Source organism: Amaranthus tricolor, chromosome 8 (genome assembly GCF_026212465.1).
Source record: "Amaranthus tricolor cultivar Red isolate AtriRed21 chromosome 8, ASM2621246v1, whole genome shotgun sequence".
In the NCBI taxonomy this organism is placed as follows: domain Eukaryota; kingdom Viridiplantae; phylum Streptophyta; class Magnoliopsida; order Caryophyllales; family Amaranthaceae; genus Amaranthus; species Amaranthus tricolor.
The window spans coordinates 12,120,258-12,139,550 of NC_080054.1; positions in this window are offsets into that span (position 1 = coordinate 12,120,258).

A 19,293-nucleotide genomic window follows, 5' to 3' on the forward strand; every position below is an offset into this window, starting at 1 on the left:
CTTTACGCGCGAAATTGACAAAAACGCTTAAAAACCCTTAAAATCGCAACTTAACACCTAATTTCTAGCATATGACTATTATTTTCAATTCTAACCATTTCAACACAATAATATATGCCAAATAGTGTTGTGTGCCAAGTTTCGTGCACAACAAACCAAGTTTGACCTACTTTACTCGTGAAATTGACAAAAACGCTTAAAAACCTTTAAAATCGCAACTTAACACCTAATTTCTAGCATATGACTATTATTTTCAATTCTAACGATTTCAACACAATAATATATGCCAAATAGTGTTGTGTGCCAAGTTTCGTGCATAACAAACCATGTTTGGCCTACTTTACGCGCGAAATTGACAAAAACGCTTAAAAACGCATAAAATCGAATTTGTGTACCTTTCTTGCTGTCCATTTTGGAAATGTGGTTCTGGATGTAGATCCCATTTGTCCATGCACTCTTTTCATTGCGCTGAAACGCATGGGAAAAGTAATACTATTTATATATATATAACACTTAATTAAATCAAATTGGTAAAATAATTAATATTACGTACGCATTCAACAACGCTTTGAATTTTTGTGTTGCGAGGTGGGCTTTGAGGTTTTTGTAATGAGTCGAAGACGTGCACAGTGTTTGTTAAAGGACATATGATCAAAAGTATCCAATGAAAACTACAAACACAAATTTAAAATCATCAAATTAGAGATTAGGTGACTTTAAAAATCAAAAGATAAGATCAATTTTAAAAATAAAACTTACTCTTTCCAATATGGAGCCATAATGAATGTGTGTTTAGATGCAAGGGAATTAGTCAAAGCAGTCTCAATGTATGCTCTGACCTGATCTGGATCATTTCGACATTTACTACCCGAAATCGACTCCGGACAAAACCATCTAATTTTTATTGGAGGTTCGCAAGAATTTAGGTCCTCGTAAGCCGCACTAAACTCACAAATAAGAGAATTTTGTTAGTAATTCGGTCATTAAAACAATTAAACAACAATGCCTAACTTGTAAGATAATGAACATCACCTCATGTAGACATGGAAAAGATCTACGTTCAGCATCTCTCCTCTCAAAAATTGCCCGATGTCACTAGGACCAATAATTACAAACGGGCTCTCTAAAAAGCAGTATTGCTCCTTCAGCAGGGTCAAAATGATTGGGTCCTTCTCACTTATGCGAGATGCACAATAATGCAGCGATTTGCAATGTTGAGAGAAATCTTTTAACTCCTCATCAGTCAAAATTGGAGTGCTTGGCATCGACTTTGACCCAGTCGACACCTTTGCTGAGGAACCGACCTCTCTCCAAGATCCCTTTGGACTCTTTTGCTATTTCAATTTATACAATTAAATTAGTGTGAGCATGCAATTAAAAAAATATAAATAAATAAGGTACAAATCATTCTTACCATGTTAGTGAATCCGACCCAAGCATATGGCCATGTGACGAAACTACCTAAGGCGTCTGATAGTTTCTCAAGGCTCCATGCTGGCATTGGAATTGGGTGTGAGAAATCTTCAAACCCCTTTACAATAGTCTCCACGGCCACACTGATGTGGCCACTTGTAACAGGCATTGAATGCACTGTTTGGCCCTCTTTATTTGGCTGGGCCACACCATATGCAACCTCAGTTAAGTCGCCATCACTAGCAAAACATAACTGAGGCAGCAAAAGAGAACAAGGAGTCGCCTCCTGAAAATTGTGTCGTTTAGTATAACAAGAATCATAATAAAATATTAATTACGCGTTGCAATTTAAATTAATAAGTGCTTATATATTTAAAAACTATGTACCTGTAGCACTGGCTCCGGAGTTGGCTCCGGATTTTGAGCAACGAAGTTTATGTTCTCCGGTGTGGTGTTTTCACCTTCAGAGGTATTAGTAATGAGCTGGGGTGCTACGGGGGTAATGGGCTCGGGTGTTGGCTCGACCAAAGCGTTAGGATCCCCATGTCAACTTTCCTGATCCTCGACAATCAGGTTTGCCAAGTCCACAATGGGTGCTCCCATCTTCTGCAACACGGCGGCCAGCTTGGCGAGAACGTCCTTCGTAATCTCCGCTCGGAGGGTTGCTGCTTCTTCCTGCAGTGTCGTTTGGGATTGAGTAGCAACACACTCTTTGCCGAATGCCTTCTGTAACCCCACGCGGATGCCTCCTTTTCCGACTACCCGCCCACTGTGGTCTTTCCCTAAGACCATATGCAATGCGTCAACATTGCCTCTTGGGGTGAACTCCCCCGTAGCTTCTTTTTCCTTCCAGCCCATCTGTTCAAATAAAAATTGACATATATAGTAATTAGTATAAGTACATCAAAGCCAAAGAATACAAAACAAATGAAGAATATACTTAATAATTTCAAAACTCACCATAGCATCAGCATCCTTCTTCGTTCCCGGATCATTAATGGTAAATTTACCACTTTCATCTCGGGAATGAAGCCCGCAATACCAATCACGCACCCGATCTCCAGCAAAAGTATTCACGAATGCGGATGTAGTCGTAGATGAGAGCGTGGATGAACTTTGATTGGGGTATAAACCCGCATCCACCCATTCTTTTCGGACCTCATCGTACGTTTTCTGGCCTAAGAGATGGTAAAACTTCCTTTTGCTTGCAGAATCAGAAGCTTTACCACGCTTTTCCTAATTAATCAATAGAAATCGAATGTCATGTATTAGTTAATGACTGAATCAAAAGAAGTAAATTCAAATTGGTAAACTATAATATAATATGAAATACTTACAACTTCTATGGGAGTTGTTCTTTTGGCAACAAAGGCCTCCCAATCCCTCTTCGATATGTGACCCCATATTTCGTAGGGCATCTTCGAAGGTGCTTGCTGTCCACCTTCGTTTACCGTTTTGACCTTTTTGGTCGTACGGGCACGACTCTTCGTAATCCAGCCAGTTACTAGCTTGGATTTGAAATCTCTGAATCTTTCAGCAATAGCTGAAAGAAACACATTCTTCTTGTCCTCATTGCTCTCGATGTGGAAAAGATTCTACAAAAAAAATTTATATTTATTACTATCAATCAAATTAATTTTAAAATGAAAATAGATGAGTAAAAATAGTAAAGTTGCTTACCACAGTATCATGCCATAAAGAGTTCTTCAAACCCTCTGGAACCTCGTTCCATGCGTGCAATATGGAAAGCTTGCGGATACATAGACCCACTTGTTTTCCATATTGCCTACGCCATTTTCCGCAGGGTTGACCCAATGCATTGTATTCCAAATGCATGGGTTCTGTGACTTTGAGGTTTTTTGTAGGACCTCACCCTTTTCTTTTCTTACTGGTAGTGGTAAGAGCATCTATTGGTGGGGCGTCTTCAGTTTCAAAATCATTGTCAATCGGTGGAGCGTCTTCAGCCATACGCTCGTATCTCACAATTTGGTCTTCTTCGCTGTCATTACTACGATGCTCAATATCCGAGGTCTCAATCTCGGGGACAATTTCGTCTTGAATAAATGCTTTGTATTATATTAGTACCTGAAAGAGTATGAATAGAAATATATTAGAACATAAGGTAAGTAATATTAAGAATATGACAAACAATTCTAATACGTTCAACACAATAATATATAACAAATAGTGTTATGTGCAATGTTTCATGCAAAACAAACCAAGTGCCAAAAAAACTTTAAAAAGCTTTAAATTCATACCTTGTGAATCACTTAATTCAAATGTATTCCTTCCGTGTGATCTACACGCATATAACTAACATCTACATCATCTACATCATCTTGATCCACTGATTTTGGATAGATAAAGGGAGGGGAGTCTTCAAAAGCATCATATTCTTCCTCATCCTCAACATCACCTATACCAAGGATACTTCTTTTTCCCGGTACAACAATAGACCATTTTTTATCAGACGGGTCGACAATGTAGAATAATTGTTTGGCTTGTGTAGCTAGTATGAATGGCTCCTCACTATCAAGCAAACGAGCTAAGTCTACAAGAGTAAATCCACAAGGGTCGTCATTTTTAATGCATCGTCGATTATTATCTACCCACTTACATTTGAAACGACCAATATTGAAAGTAGAGTAGTCAAGCTCCCATATTTCATCTACCCGCCCGTAGTATACCAATTTAGCATCAATCGGCGCTTGATCCTTCGCACTCGCGTAAAATGTAGATGACGCCAAAATAGAAACCCCACTATTCTGTAGATACGATGACTTCTTGTCATGACCCTTAGTCCAACATGTGAAGCCATTGACATCGTAACCCTCATATTTGTTAACATCATCACGAGGACCAAAAAGCTAACCACTTAACAATTTCGGATACACCCTTGAGTTCTTCGCATATTACTCGATTATGAAACCATTTAATAAACGTCTTGTTATGCAACTACATCAATGCCCTATCCCCTTTAGAAGGATGTTTTGTGCGCAATATATCAAAATGCTCACTCAAAAAAGGATGAACTTCCGGAATATGATGCAACACATACAAGTGTGCTTGTAGAAGGCTTTCTCGAGGATGTGTGACCGATTTGGAGCCAATTGTTCCTTTCCCTCAAGCCTTCCTTCATGTCTAGAGGTGGGAAGTCCAATAGGCTTTGCCATGGCCAAATACTCGGCTATAAAGTTACTAATCTCATCGCTCACAGTGCCTTGAATCATACTCCCCTCGGGTTGTGCTGGATTCCTCACCTTGTTTTGTAAAACACCCATGTGTCTTTCAAAAGGATAACACCACCTTATAAAAACTGGACCTTAAATCTTGATCTCATGAACGAGATGGACAATAAGATGAACCATTATGTCAAAGAAAGAAGGTGGAAAATACATCTCAAACTTGCATAAAGTTACAATCACGTCGAGTTGAAGTGCATCAAGTTTAAAGGGATCAAGAACTTTACTAAAAATTGTGTTGAAGAACGAACATAGCTCGGTAATAGCATATCTCACATGTTTTAGCAGTATTCCACGGATTGCAATTGGTAAGAACACTTGCATCATTACATGGCAATCGTGAGATTTCATGCTTCCCAACTTCAGCTCACCATGTAGGCTCATAAATCTCTTCATGTTGTATGAGTACCCATACGGAACCTTAATGCCATACAAACACTCACAAAATGTCCGCTTCTCTGCTTTGGACAATGTGTAGCAAGCTGGAGGCAAATAAACTTTGTCATTACTCATCTTCTTCTTACTGCAACCAACTTCATCAGCTCTATTTCTTTTCTTACTCACCTTAACATGTGCCCACAACTCCGGACGAAGACCCTTACATTCAAACCAATCTCGCACGGCCCTAACATCTTTTGTCTTACCCGGAATGTTCATGAGAGTCCCGAGTATGGCATCACATACATTTTTCTTTATATGCATAACGTCAAGACAATGCCTAACCTGTAGATGGAAGCTTCCAAAAGATTGATTCTTTTTTCCATAATCGGTCTTCCCCCCTTTGCACTTGCCCCGTTTTACCAAATACAGTCTCAACTTCCCTAACCTGTTGATAAACCTCATAACCAGTCAACGGTCCACGAGCTACACGGTCCTCAACCTCCCCGTTGAACAACTTCTTCTTCTTACGATATTGGTGGTCTCGTGGGAGGAACTTTCGACGGTGCATGAATACGTGTTTGCACTTAGGAATCCACGTGGATTCCATGTCATGGATACATATTGGGCAAGCTTTCTTCCCTTTGTTCTTATACCCCGATAAGTTGCCATATGCCGGAAAATCATTAACGGTGCATAAAAGCATTGCATGCAAGGTGAACTCCTCATTAGCATATGCATCAAACACTGAAACGCCTTCATCCCACATCTTTCTCAAATCCTCAACGAGAGGTGCAAGATACACATCTATGTCATTGCCAGATTGTTTAGGACCCGAGATAAGAAGCGAAAGCATTATGTACTTACGCTTCATACACAACCAAGGTGGCAAATTATAGATCACTAAAAGTACCGGCCAAGTACTATGTTGAGAACTAAGATTGCCGAATGGGTTCATTCCATCCGTACACAGTCTGAGCCTTAAATTACGAACCTCATCCCCAAAAGTCTTATGCAACCTATCAATACTCTTCCACTCTAGAGAATCAGATGGATGTGTGAACAAGTGACCTTTCTTCACCCTATCTGCATGCCACCTCAAATTTAACGCATCTTTCTTTATAGAAAACAAGCGCTTGAATCTAGGTATTATTGGAAGATACCACAATACCTTAGCTGGGGGCCCTTTAGCATCCCGAGCCCCTTTACGCTTGTAGCGCGATAACCCACACCTAGAACACTCTTCTAAGTTCTCGTTTTCATTCCGATACAACACACAATCATTCGGACACGCATGAATCTTCTGGTATCTAAGCCGAAAGGACACATGAGCTTTTTGGCATAATATGACGACTTTGGAAGTTCATTTCCCTCAGGAAGCATCTCACCTAACGTTTCTAATAACATTGACTTAATGTTGAAAATTGTCAACACTGCTGTTAGTTTGGTGAACTTTGTACATCCAGGGTACAAAGGCTTTTGAGAAGCCTCTGTCAACAAGTCAAAAACACGAGGACGTTTTCCTACAAACTAGACGTAGAGTACAAACAAGCATAAGTCCAATTCACCCTTAAAATCCGGTCTAGTGGCTTACCAAGAAGGACTGTAATTCGTTGAGGTCTAACAGATTCACCTGTAACTTGTTTTGATTTTGGTTTTGGATTATAGATTATGTATCATGCATTATTTTTCCAGTTAAGCGAATGATTTAAAAAAAAAGCGTTGTTGAAAGAATTTTACAAATAAAATTGATTTATTTGAATGTGAATCATAGAATGTGATTAGATCATTTGTATATTATTTCTAGTTAATTATATAATTCTATAATTCTAATCACAAACTACAAACAACTCATACATCAATGAACTCCAACAACAACATAAACGAATCATACACATTTAAAACTTAAACGAACAAGAAACTTAAAAATTAAAAATACTTTCTGAACAAAAAATTATTTATTCCACAAATAATAATATACTAGTATTATTTATCAACTAGGAGTATTACTATTTTGTATTAACTATAATAGAAATAACATGAAAAATAAGAATGCAATATTAATATTTTCATATTAAAATTTCACCTATTTCCCTAACCCTCAAGCAAATAAATACAAGCATTAAAATACTAGATACTCACTTCAATTCAAAACAATTATTTCATTTATGTAAAATCAGTATTTTATGTAAAATCTATAAGTTGAAACATAGTAAAGTAAAATTTTATTTAATTCGTTTAAATTTAAATTTTATTAATATTAATTTTTAATAATTTTTAAAACATACACAACTAAAAATATTTAAAATTGAAATAATTAAATCCGATAAATTGTGAAAAACAAATATGACAACAACAAGAACAGAAGCAAATTTAAGCATTTAGACAACAACAAGAACAAGAACAGAAGCAAGGATTTACAACAACAAGAACAACAAGATTATATTCGATTTTTACAACAAGAATAAGCAACAAGAACAACAACAAGATTTTTTACAAGAACAGAAGATGAACAGAAACATAATTATATTCAATGAACAGCAACAAGAACAGCAACAAAATTCGAAGTTGGTTCAAAATAAAAATAAGGTAATTAATTTAGGTTTTTTTTAGATATTTATCACATGTACAGTAGATGAACAAAAGCAACAAGAACATTTACAAGAACAGAAGCAACAAGAACAGCAACAAAACAGAAGCAACAAGTAGGTTTATGAAAATTCGAAGTTTGATGATGAACAAGAACAGAAGCAAGGATTTACCTTCAAAACACAAGTTTGATGATGTACAGTAGATTAACAGAAGCAACAAGAGCAGCAACAAGTTTGTGAAGATGAACAACAACAAGTTTGTGAAGATGAACAGCAACAAGTAAGAATGATGAATAACAGCAAATGAATAACAGCGTTTGTGAAAATGAAGATGAACACAAGAAACGAACACAAATGATCTTGATGCTTAATCTTATACGTTTGTGAAGATGTAGAAGAGGAACGAAGCAAATGAAGATGAAGATGAGGATGAAGCGTTTTTTCAATGAAGAACAACTGTATAACTTATTTGAGAAGATATGCGAATAAAAAAGAAACTGGCGGGTTTTAACAAAATAAATTTTTGTCCAACGGTCATTTGCTGCGGTTCATAACAAAACCGGAGCAATTAATCTAATTTTGAAGAGTTATTTGCTGCGGTTGTGGAAAAACCGGAGCAATTAATCAACTTTGAAGAAGTATTTGCTGCGGTTGGGGAAAAATCGGAGCAATTAGTGCATGATGCTAGTTTATTTGCTGCGGTCAAAGGGTAAATCGCAGCAATTAGAGTATTTTTTTTTCTAATACATTTTCCTATTTTTTGCTGCTAATACACAAAAACCGCAGCAAATAATGAGCAGCAAATACATTTTTTTCCACTAATGAATGACAATAAAAATAAAATATAAAATAATAAAAAATATAAAAAATCATGTAAATAACAAAGGAAATAAAATATGTACTAATTAAATAATAAATTTAAATCAAATTAATGATAATAAAAATTAAATATAAATAATAAAAACAAATAAAACAACTCATGTAAAGATGAAAAAGAAGCTACATAATAAGAAAATCACTAACCACTTCTGATTCTTTGATTTCCGAAATATACAATGCACAACAATTTTGCGCCTTTTTTATACAAAACATGGCGACAACACGGCGATTACAAACCCATCGCCATTTTACAAATTCAAACAAATGGCGACCAAAGAGCTTCCAACCTATCCGTCGCTTGCTTATATTTAAAAAAAATAAAACAAAAAAGAAAGCGACGATATGGCGATCAGAAACCTCGTCGCCAACAATTAAAGTAAAAATAAAAGAAAAATACTGTCCTTTGGCGATAAAGTGGCGACCACTGTAGGCCGTCGCAAAATATTTAAAAAAAATTATAAAAATAATGTCGTTTCGGCGACCAAATCGCGACCAAAAAACCCGTCGCCAAGTATTTCAAAGAAAAAAGAATAAAACTTGTCTTTGGCGACTTATTGGCGACCAATTTCCTCGTCGCCGAAACTCTTTCTCAGTTGGCGACTAATTTTGCCCTCGCCTTGTCGTCGCCACTGGCGACCAACCTCTCCACTCGCCATTTTACCATCGCTATTTCAATTGTTTTTTGTAGTGAACATAGGTAATTGCTCATTAGTTTTATTAGGATAAAATCTATACTTTTAATAATAATAATAATAATAATAATAATAATAATAATAATAATAGAGAGAAGCGTGGCTGGGTAATTGTCGGGCACAGCGTTTACTAAGGTTTGGTGGCGGTCACCAGGCGACGTTGATTTGTCGGTGAGGTTGGGTTGTATCTACAGTGGTGGCTTTCAGTGGGTGGAGCTTGCGGTGGGCTGGTCATCTATCATCTTTAAGCTTGAATCGAAGGGGGAGGTGATTCTAGGGCAGTGTACAACGTCGGCGGGTCTAGCAGCACAGGACGTCTCCGGTGAGTGGTCCCCTTTACCGGTGAGTTTTCTCAACTGTAATTGGCAGGTCGTTTCAAGTTTTTTGCTAGCGGTTTTTTTTTGCCTTCTTTTCGTGGGGCCTTCAAGTTCTCTGCTATTTTTTTTAGCCTTTTTTTCGTGAGTACTTCAAGTTCTTCAGCCTTTTCCAGCGCCTGGTCTCTGCTTTTGTGTTCTTGTCTCCAGTTCTATGTCATTATTTTTTTTGGGTTTGTTTTGTGGTGCTTTTTGGGTTCGTTTTTGTGCCATGGTTTCAGTGAGCTCCCCCTATGCCGGTGTCGGTGGTCTTTAGTGGGTTCTCGGTTTTGGTTGGTTTCCAACGTTCTTCGGGTGTGGTGGTTGCTTTTTGTGTGCGACTTTTCACGTGTGTGCTTGCCATTTTAGTAGCATGGGCCTTTTGTCAGGAGGATGGTGTTGATGGGTTTTCTGGGTTTTGTGGTGCTTCATTTAATTATTTACTTATTTATTCTTCATCTCCAAGAGGAGTTTAGGTCTTGGATTTCTTTATTCTGCTCCATCCTTTAATTCTTCTTTGAATCTTTGATTGTTGTGGGTTGTTGGCCTTTGTTTCTGTTGTTTGGTTCAATTTGTTGATGGTTGTTTAAGATGGTTGGGGGTAAGATTTCATGCCCATGTAGGGGCCGTGATGGTTGCAACAGCGGAGGTGGAAAGGGTCTCTAAGAAATACTTTATTGTTCACCTCGGGACTCGCCATTTCAGCTCGGATGAGTCCAGGATTTATCTTAAAGACTATATTGTGAGGGACCTCTGTTTGTTCTCTTTCCTGGATATATAGCCCTTAAAAGGCAGGGATCTGGATTTGCGGGGAGCGCTTGCGCATTCACTCTCTTAGTAAGAATTGTAAGCACCCCAATGGCTCTGTGGTTTTGGCCCCCACCTTAGAAGATGACGCGATCCATGGCATCCCCCGTCCTCTAGACCCTGGCTGTGTATCTGGTGTGGTTTATGAGGCTCTCTAGTAGGGTTCTTCTAGTGGTTGTCCTTCCCCTGGTTTTGATGTTGACCTTCTTGGACGTGTTTTTTTAAAACCTATTCGCAGTCAAAAGTATCCCTCCTAAACTACGTCTTGCTTTGCTAGGGTGTTCCTTCATGCCCTAGACGCGATTCTGGCTTGCCCAAGTGATGTGTCTTCTTGGGTACAACTTCAGATGTTGCCTTGTTGTGTTTTGGGTATAGAATAGATCTGAACGTAGGTTGGGTATGAGAGAGCGATGCCAGTTCGACAGTATTTTCAGGGCCCTTTCTACGTGGCGGTACCCAGGGGACAGGCTATGTTTGGTCTTGGATTATTTATCTGAGCTACCTCTCCCTTCTGTTAGTGTTAAGAAGATTAGTAGCCTTGAAGATTCCAATTTGTTTCAATGCAAACGTAAGCTAGGGGATGGACATATTACCGCCGCCATCAAGGTGTTGTCTTCATCTGGTGTGAGACCTTTTTCCCCGGACACTCTTTTGGCTTTAGAATCTAAGCACCCTCTCGCCCCCCTCCGGCGACACCTTATATACCTTGCAAGAAGGGCGCTCTCTTCGTGACCAAGGATGAGGTGCTGAGTAGGATTCATAGCTTCCCTAAAAGAACCTCGTGTGGCAGGGATGGGCTTAGCGCTCAACATCTTGTGGATATGCTGGGAGGTGCAGCATCAGCAACTGCTGATGCCTTATTGTGTTCCATCACTAAGATTATCAATTTGCTTCTTGAGGGAAAGTACACTAATATGCTTGGAGGTTTTATAGCTAGTGCTCTTCTCACTCGTTTGGTTAAGCTAGGGGTTGTATACATCCTGTTGCTGTTGGTACGGTGTAGCGTAGACTGGTGTCTATCCTTCATTCTATCAACAAACTTGTTGAATGTAAGGGTGATGTAGTCGGTCTTTCCTTACTTTTAGTGGATTTCAAAAATGCCTTTAATTTGGTTGGTATAGGTGTCATGTTGTCTGAAACAAGGATTCAATGCCCTTCTGTTGCTCCTTGGGTAGAGATTTGCTACTCCTAACCTACTCGGTTATATTATGGTGACTTCGTTCTCTGGTCCTGCCAAGTTGTCCAACAAGGCGACCCCTTAAGTCCTTTGCTTTTTGCCCTTATTTTCCATCCCTTGGTGTTGAAAATCCATCAATCCTGTAAACTACACCTCCAAGCTTGTTACCTCGATGATGGCTTTATTGTTGGTGACACCCTTATGGTCGCTAAGGCCCTACGTATTATTAAGGAGAATGGGCCATCTCATGGGTTGTTTCTAATGTGGACAAGACTGAAATGTTTTGGCCTAGGGAGGATCCTAGAAGTAGAGAGTCTAAAGTCTTCCCATCTAACATATCTCACCCTAGTGCGGGAGTGAAACTCCTTGTTGGGCCCATGAACGTAGATCAGAGCTTTTGTTGTGAATTTTCCTTAAAGAGTGTTTCCAAAACCATCGAGATTATGGGAGCTGTTAGAAAACTCCATGATCCACAATGTAAACTTCTCCTTCTTCACAATTGTGTTGGGGTTGAAAAGTTATCTTATGCGCTGAAGACTTGTCCATCGGATTCATTTGGGGAAGCACATGTTCAGTTTGATCTTGCTCTACGCACTTTCTTGGAGAAGATAATAACGGCCTCTAATCCAGGTTTCGGGGATTGGTAGTGGAGACTAGCCACCCTCCATATCAAGATGGGTAGCCTTGGCCTCTAATGCCTATTGATGGCTTGGGACAAAAAATGAATTACCGTAAGTTTCAGTCTGTTCTATGCTATAGGCTTACTATTCCCTTGTTTACCGAAGGTAGTCTATGTTCGAGCTGTAATACCCCAAAGATGGATCAATGGGAGGATCACGCTGTTCATTGTTCTAGTGAGGTTGGCGTGAAGTTCTGCCACAATCTGGTTCGAGACATGCTCATGGATACATGCGGCAAAGCTGGAATTTCAGTCCGTAAGGAGGCACTTATGGGATTCTCTTCAGAGACGGGGATTCATCTTAGACTAGCGGATCTCCTACTGTTCAACTGGTTTCATGGCAAGGACGCACGTGTGGATATTATTGGAGGCTCACCCTTTGCTGGCATGGGAGTCTCTTCGTGGGCTCCTGGTACCTCACTAGCCAATGCTGAGGGTAGAAAGAGAAAGAAATACACTGCTAAGTGTGAGGAGAATGGCTACAAATTTATCCCCTTTTCTTTCTCCACCTTTGGAGAGTTAGGTGAAGACCCGCTTGAGTTGTTATCAAGGATTGCATCATTCTCTTTCAGTAACTCAAGCAGCAACAAGTCTAGAGCATATATTTTTCACAAACTAGGTTTTTGTATTCAAAAGGGTGTAGGTGCTTAGCTTGTTGCTCGACTCCTCACCAACTTTTTGTAAAGTCTTTCTCTATGAAATGGAATACAGTTTTATAATAATAATAATAATAATAATAATAATAATAATAATAATAATAATAATAAAAAGAAAACCAAAAGCCCTATTAATAATAAAAGTTAAAAAAAATATAAAATAAAGGAAGGAAGAATTGATGATGGACGATGGGAATTCAGTACATTGTGAAACGGGTGATTAACTTGTTGGGCAACCATGAACAGCCTAACCATACAGCTTCGTTGCCCTTTTCATCAATGGCTAAACCTATCATCTTCCCCATGTCCTCCTATAAATACTCATCTCATGGCAAGTCAATAGTCATCACATACCATTCGTACTTTCTTTTCTTTTCTTAGTAGTATATCATATAGTAATAATCAGTAGATACCATAGCGGTGATCGGTCTCAACGTCGAGTCGACGTTAATCCGGAAACTTATTACATTCTCTTTTTCTATTCGATCTCGTTTCTTATACAATGTAATGGCGAGCCTTTTGATGTGTCTAATGCATGATGGGTGGGCGATGTAGATCAAGTGAAAAATAATAGGACATTTTTTTACTTTATATAAGAATAAGACATTTTTATGTTAGTTTAAATGCTTTTCTTTAGTTAAACTTTTGACGCCTTACACTCGCCGTGTGTGGCGAACATTTTGTATTTACTTTTCGCTGCTACTTAATAATATTTACGTTTTTTAATAAATAATATTTTATAATTATCGAAAATTAAGGTTGTTACATGTTGAATCAGTCTAATTTAATACACATGGGGTATTTTCAAAAGATCTATTACAAAGAGTTTATCATTAATATAATTATTAGGAAAAACATCTAGGACTCTAAAACTTTTATGAATTAGATTTTATCGTTCAAAGTAATGGACATTGTTTGCTGCTCAATATATGGTGAATACATGAGGGGGATGATGTGACAACATCAAAAGACGTAATAGTAGGCGACTGATTAATAGTATTCGACACTAAAAATCTTACTTCATTATAATTAATAAATACTTATTGATCGCAAATTTTTATCAAGTGACTCCTTTTAGGTACTTATAATTACGATTCTCATAGGATAAAACATTATCATGGGGCTCAAATATCATTATATAAAGCACAACAAATTTATTAAAACAAAAAAGGCACAACAAATCAGCTATCACAATACAAATTATTATGGTTATCACATTATCCTGTTTGAAAACATAACTCGCCTATATTACCCATCAAAGACTGTGAATCATTATGTTCAATTGTTTAACCATCAAATTCTCAATATAAAATAATCATCGGATCGATAATTGTTTGAAAACAAGCAAGAGATGTTGATTTCTCTTATACCATCGTACTCAATTCAGATATAGATTTTTAAAAATGTTCAATCTTCAAACACGTAGCCGCCATATTACAATACAAATCCTAACAATCATTTCCATTCATGTCAACACTACAAAACATATAACCTTACACTGACTGTAAGTTCAGACTAACACAAATTAGTAGAAAATTTATGACTGAATTTTCGACTGAAATGTGTTAATCGGACATTCCGACCAAACTACTACTAAATCGATGTCATTCACAATTCCGACTGAATTTTCGTCGATAGTTGAAAATTTTTCGACTGAATTTTTGTCCAACACAAAGGTAGTCGGAACTTCAAGATTAGGAATGGAGGGAAAATTTCGGCCTTTTCTTTCTGACTAATTTTCTGACTGAATTTTAAAATGATATTTCACAAATTGATATTGTTTTTGTTTGGTTTGTGTTAATTGTGTGACAACTTTTTCCGACTACTAATTTTTCATTGATTTGTCTAGCTACTAATTTTCTTAAAACAATAATATAATATAGAAGTACTTCTCAGTTAGCTAATAACATGTTAACATAACATCATTAATATGACTAATAATGCCACTAGAAAAATCGTGCGTCCACCCACTGATGCCATCGACAAATTGCAAAAACAGTCAAAAATCAATCGGTATAAAGCTATATCACTAATTTTCAACTGTTTTGGATAGTCAATATTGACGTTTTTTTAGTGCAAGTAACTTACCATTAGTCATATAATTTCCTAGACTTCATTACTCAGGGTTCGTCACTTAATAATCACATGACTAAATTTAATACCCAATAATAATGAAAACCACGTGAATAATAGTAATCTAAACATTAAGCGACGAAAATTATGTGTAAAACTTTTTATTTTGAAATTGCGGAAAATTAAAAGCAGCCATGGAGAAGAAGTAGAAAGGGGTTAAAAGTGTAATAAAATAATATAGTAAAAATTAACCCTAGCTTTTCTGATAACAGCGATAAAAACTTAGTAGTGGAATATTATTTGATTACCCTAAGCTGTGCAAGTTGTATGTGTAGTAAGTGGGTCAAACACAAAGGGTTAATTTATTTTACTAAACTCTTTTCACGCAACAAGAAAATTAAATATAAATTGCAATTTTTATCTTAACTACTAAAATTAAAATTATACATCTATGGAATGAATTGTATGAATTAAAGATATGATGTAATGAATTGAGAATCATTCATTTCTCATGTGAACATCAAATATTACTTATTATCTATAAAACTATGAAAACAAAAGATGATTAAAAGTATTCTATGTTAATTTTAAATTTTCTTGTATTAATTAATTAACCAGATAATATTATTTTTATCATATTTTACCACAAACTTTCACTATATTGATCAAACTAAGAACAAAGTAACTATACGCGTACATGAATCTAAGTTACTCATGGTCTAAAAATCTCGCTATATTGATAAAGTCATCAAAGATTTTTAATATAATATTAATAAGAATAACAATTTAATCACAAATCTGTAATTTATAAATACTTGGACAATTAAATCAGTTCACATTCAAATTCGGATCAACCATTCTTATTCAAATATAAAAACAACTTACCTAATGGTCAAAAATCTAAAAAACATACATTAAAAAAAAATCGAATTATGATACTATAAAAATAAGAAAACTATTCTAGAGAGAAAATATATCTAAAAAAAAAGTAAAAAGAAATTCCCGGAGAGACTCTAAAAATATTAATTAGTCTTTTACTAGTCAAAACCCTAACTAAACTACGTTTTAAGCTTGGCCAACACGGCTTTAGGGATATTATTGTCTCTGCACAAATATCCGCACATATAATATATCCGCACAAATAATCTTATAATGGTGGCTTGTGTATCAAAACTTAAGATAAGATAGTGACACATGTCAAATGTTAACCACCAAATCTTTGGGCTTTTGGACTTGTAATTCCTTTTCTTTTTTTTCTCGATCCATTTCCTTTTTTTTAGTATTTTCATGGCTTTTAAAAATAATATAGTAGTGAAATATAATGTTTGGTAGAAAGAAAAAGGAATTAAAAGAAGAAGGGCATCAAAGTTATGAAAAGAGTAGAAAAAGTTGAGAGACAATGATACATGCTTTATCAGATCATTGAGACGAGTCTTTGTCGAGTATTATCATTTTATTAGTCCAAATCACTTTTAAATCACTTCGTATGGAGATGATAAAATAATAATTACTTTGTTAATTGATATATTTTAGTTATTGACCCTATTGATCATTTAAACTTATTTTATATATTGTGGTTAATGTGTAAAAAAAAATAGTCAAATGAAATCTTAGTTAAATTGTCTAATCGCATACTTTTATAATATGAATTTTTTAATTTTTTCAGTATGTATATAAATCATCAAAAGTAACATTAGATTGCTTAAAGAGCCAAATATAGCAATTATAATGGAATAAAGTTTGGGCAAAACAACAAGGGAATATCCCTTGCTGACCGTGCATGTTGATTCAATTTTAAAATTTTCTAATTATATACTATGTCGTTCCTGAAAATTTTTGGTCTAGGCAAAAAACAAAAAGGGGCTCTTATATAAGTAATGTTTCGGTTATTTTTTCTCCAACTATGTAGTTAGTAGTCATGCACTTAACTGAGAAATTTAATGCTGCAAATTCGATCCATGCTAAAAGCCATTTATGCAAATACTAATTTTTAATCATAAGGATTAACTCAAATTAGGCCCCATCATGAGTTAGGCCCTAGGCGATTGTACCTCAAAACTACCCGCAGGAACGGCCCTGATTATATAGTTGTAGTATAGTTACTATACTAATAATAATTTGGTTGTTAGATGTTAAAGAGAATGTTAAATATTGCATGGAGTTACAGATTCAGATGTTCTTAACAAAATTATTTTAAGGGATATTTTATATGGTAGCAAAAAACGTTTATGAAAAAGTCGGTGGTAGCATCTTACAAAAAGTTCCACAGAATAGCATTGTAATGTTGTACTTAAGGCCACAATAACATTAATGGGTTGAAAACGATTACTTTATATATTTTGTATTTCTTCACTTTTTTTCGGAGTTCACGTCCATAAAAAGTATTTGAAAATATAAAAACATAAAAAATTGAAAATATTTAATTAAAAAGATAATGGAATAGAATATTGTGTCTATCTTGTAAATCTTTATATTGTGGTAATTATTGTAATTAACTAGTTTCCTTACCCTCCAAGATTACCCTTGTAGCTAGTTTTCTTACTCTCCAAGATTACTCTTGTATTTATTCTCTCATTTTGAAATGAAATGGCAACCAATCATTCTACCAATTCTATCATGCTATCAAGTGCTTAAGTTCGTTTTCCTCTCTTCAACCATTTTTATACTCTTCCTTGTTCCCCAAGACAACCGTTCCCCACCCTTACCGCTGCCCCCTCTCTTGCTTCTTCCATGGCTTTTCCTAAAATTCATACCACCACCGACTCCTCTTCGGGTTTCCTTGGGCCTTGTTCAGCCCATAATTTCTTTACCGGGTCATGTTTCTTGCCGGACTACTTTCCGACGAATATCAATCAAGCTATGTATACTCTCTCTTTGTCCTCTCCAGATGAACATTTCTACATGGATATCAGCGCTACTTCCCATATGACTCACTCTTAAGGTAATTTTCTTAAGTATTTTCCATTGAAGCATCATCATAATAATCACATAATTGTTGGTAATGGTAATATGATTCTGGTTTAAGGTCATGATGATTTACCCATTTCTCCCTCTAATCCTTCCCTTACTCTCAAAAATGTCTTACATGCCCCTAAACTCATTAAAAATCTTATCTCTGTTCGTTAGTTTACTCGTGATAATAAAGTTTCCAGTTGAATTTGATCATTTTGGTTTTTCAGTGAAAGAATTGGGCACGGGGAATATCTTCTTACGGTCTAATAGCACTGGTAATCTTTATCCTTTCCATTTGACACATGAAGCTACCATCCCTTCCTTTCCATATTTGGTTTTTTTATCTTTTAGTATTTGGCATTCCCGTTTAGGTCACCGGGGAAATGACATTTTGCATTCCTTATATTCTTCTAATTCTATCCAATGTAATAAAACTCCATTTTTTGTGTGTCATTCTTGTCCTTTGGGTAAACATGTTAGATTACCTTTTGTTAATTCTCAATTTTTGAGTACTAAGCCTTTTGATATTATTCATAGTGATGTATGGTCTTCTCCGATTTCAAGCCCTTTCGGGATACAAATACTACGTCCTCTTTCTTGATCATTACACAATTTTTTTATTGACTTTTGCGTTATTTCGCAAGTCTCAAGTGTATGATATTTTTATGCAATTTAACACTTTTGTCAATATCAATTTGATCTTAATATCAAATTTTTTCAATCTGATCATGGGGTGAATTTGATAATAAAAATTTTCACCATTTTTGTGCTACTCGAGGTATCTCTCTTTGTTTCTCTTGCTCCCAAACTTCATCTCAAAATGGAAAATCCGAAGAAAAATAAGCACAATAGATAATATTATTTCGTTCATTATTGTGTCATGCATCCCTTCCCTCTTATTTTTGGCCTCACGCCTTGAATACCGCTACTTATCTCCTAAATATTCCCCCCTCCAAGTTACTTGGTCATTTAACTCCTACTCACTTGCTTTACCATAATCTTTGGATTTTTGCGTGTCTATGTTTTCCTCTCATCTCTTCCGCAAAACTTCATAAATTACAACCTTGCTCATCTCCATGTGTCTTTTTAGGATATCCATCTTCGCATCGTGGTTACAAGTGCTATGATCTCTCTTCTCATAAGATTATTCTCTCCCGCCATGTCCTTTTTAACGAAGCCTCCTTTCCTTTTTCTTGGTCCTCACAATCCTCGCCTAAAGAATATGACTTTTTAGATGATCCCAATCCTTATTATTTCCTCCACCAATTTCAGCCCAACAGTAGCAACCCATCTCCTAACCCTCTCCCCTCATCTACTAGGCCTCGTCTCCCTAGTGGCCCAACAACAGCTTCCCAGAATACAAATCCTCCCCCACCAACTCAAAGCACTTGGCTTAGCCCA